The sequence below is a fragment of the Thermobia domestica genome, chromosome 9 (assembly GCF_964235325.1).
Source record: "Thermobia domestica chromosome 9, izTheDome1.hap1.1, whole genome shotgun sequence".
In the NCBI taxonomy this organism is placed as follows: Eukaryota; Metazoa; Arthropoda; class Insecta; order Zygentoma; family Lepismatidae; genus Thermobia; species Thermobia domestica.
The window spans coordinates 34,974,720-34,977,230 of NC_137462.1; positions in this window are offsets into that span (position 1 = coordinate 34,974,720).

Below are 2,511 nucleotides of genomic sequence, written 5' to 3' on the forward strand. Positions count from 1 at the left end.
GTACTTCAGGAGCTTTGTAGCTGATACTATTGTGGCCACGTGCGTTGATACGTCTGCAATTTCATCATGGACAGCCAGTTAAAACAACGAGCGAACGTGAAATTCTGTGTGAAGCTGGGCAAATCCGCTGCAGAGGCATTTGACATAATTCGGCAAGTGTATGTCGATGTTGGAATGAGTTGCTTGATGTGCTTTGAATGGTACGCACGCTTCAAGAGCGGAAGAACATCATTGGAAGACGACGAGAGATCAGGACGATCTTCAAGAAGCACACCCAAAAATGTTGAAACCATTCGGCAACTAGTACGCGAGGATCAGCAATTTACAACATTACTGCCATTGTCGGTCTGTCGTCGAAACAGTGCAAACAATCCTCACTTGTGGTTTGAACATGCGTCGTTTGCTGCCAAGTTGTCCCTAGACTTCTGATCCAGGAGCAGAAGGAATATCGTATCGAAGTCTACCAAGAACTCCGTCAAAGTGCCGTGGATGACCTGCCCTTCATGTCGAGGATCATTACCGAGATGAAACTTGCGTGTACGGTTAAGCCTTTGAGACAAAGCAACGATCTTCTGATGGAAGAGCCCATCATCTCCACGACCGAAAAATGCGAGCAGGTCCGCATCTCGACCAAATGCATACTTATCGTCTTTTTCTACATTCGTGCCATTGTGCGTAACAAATTCGTCCCCAGGGGCCAGATCATCAATAATGATTCTACTGACAAGTTTTAAGACCTCTGACAGAGGGCAAAATTGACAGGATTTGTGTACCTTGTCATTGCAGTTTCCTTACCCGTGAGTTTTTTTTTTTTTACCAGAGACAAGATTATCACACTTTCGCATCCACCGTACTCGCCAGATTTGGCTCCAGCGGACTTCGCCATCTTCCCGAAGCTGACGATCCAACTCAAGGTCGTCGTTTAGACATCATTGTAGAGATCCAATAGGAATCATAGAAGGTACTTAACGCGCTTCGAAAAGGAGACTTTCAGGACACATTCCGGTAGTGGCAAAATCGCTGGGAGATATGTATTGCTGTACAAGGTGGCTATTTTGAAGATGATAGTATGTAAACCTAGATAATAAAGTACTTTCTTGTAAAGAAAACTAGTCACGATACTTTTTGATACCACTTCGTAACATAATGGTCTCAAACCTCTTCCTTCTTCCTCCTAATTGCCTGGATAGTGTGATCGCTAAGGGCCGTCATCCCTCATACTGAGGGCTAACATGGCCGTAGATGCCGCAAGCCCAAAAAATCTAATTTGTAATCCCTAATCCTACATTTCAATTATAACTTTAAAAGTTTAAGTCCATCTTAAAAAGACAGAAAAGATGGGTAATCTCCATCTTAGAATTTTTTTCTGGATGTGGCCTTGATCCAAACCCTTAACTTTTATTAGAGATTTACTAGTCTCGGAGTTTAAAAGAGTATAATACATATGCATGTGCAACATTTTGAACAATTTCAAAGAAATGATTCGTAATGATGCACATGTAATTTTACTATAGCCAACACTAGACTTTATATTGATTAATACAAAGCGATCGAAAAGTCTCCAAACCCGAACTTCATATAATATCAACTGCACCAGTATGTAAGATTATTTCACTTGAAGAATTTCTTAAAGTTCGGATTTGGGGACTTTTTGATGGCTCTGTATTACGAATATTTACAGGATGTCCGAAACGAATCTTTGACGCAGCCTAATTGAAGTTTTCTTGTTTACCGACCCTTTGATTTTCTCTTTACTTTCATTTTCAAACTATGTTATGCATAGCTACCAGAAGTCTTATAGAATAGACAAATGTTTATTAATATATCCAAGATTGCCTGATGGGGGTGAACCTATAACCATGTCGGTCCTGGCGTCTCCCACAGGGAACATAAAATATGACGACATTATTATTTCTTTACAACTTTAAAATCAGACTGGCAACATTGAAAACTGTTTACAGGAGATGATCATAGATGGATCATCCCTTGTAAACAGTTTTCAATGTTGCCAGTCTGATTTTAAAGTTGTAAAGAAATAATAATGTTGTCATATTTTATTTCCCCTGTGGGGGACACTGGGACCGACATGGATAATTACAAAAATAACCAATCACATTGAAACTCTTCAAATGACATGTCACAACATTCTTTACCCCTGACAATATTGAGGCATAGAACGGAGGAAACAAGAAGGTATTTTCAAGAGGGTCGCAAGTGTTATGCAAGAAAAAAATGTTCTCTCTTCCTGGCTTCTGTTTTCTTCCCTACTTGACAAATGATATATTGTTTTGCTTGGTGAATGCTTTTCCTTCAACCTTTTGAAAATCGACTTAAACCATTGCTATGCACCTCCCGACATTAATTTATGGAGATGTGACAGTTTCGTTGAACGAAAATAATTCAGTGACTGACTTCTGTAGTAAGAGCTTGTGTTACTATTGACGTAGAAACATTAAAAATGAGTTTGAGATTTTTTTTTTTTTTTTTTTTTTTTGTTTAGAAGAGCTACAG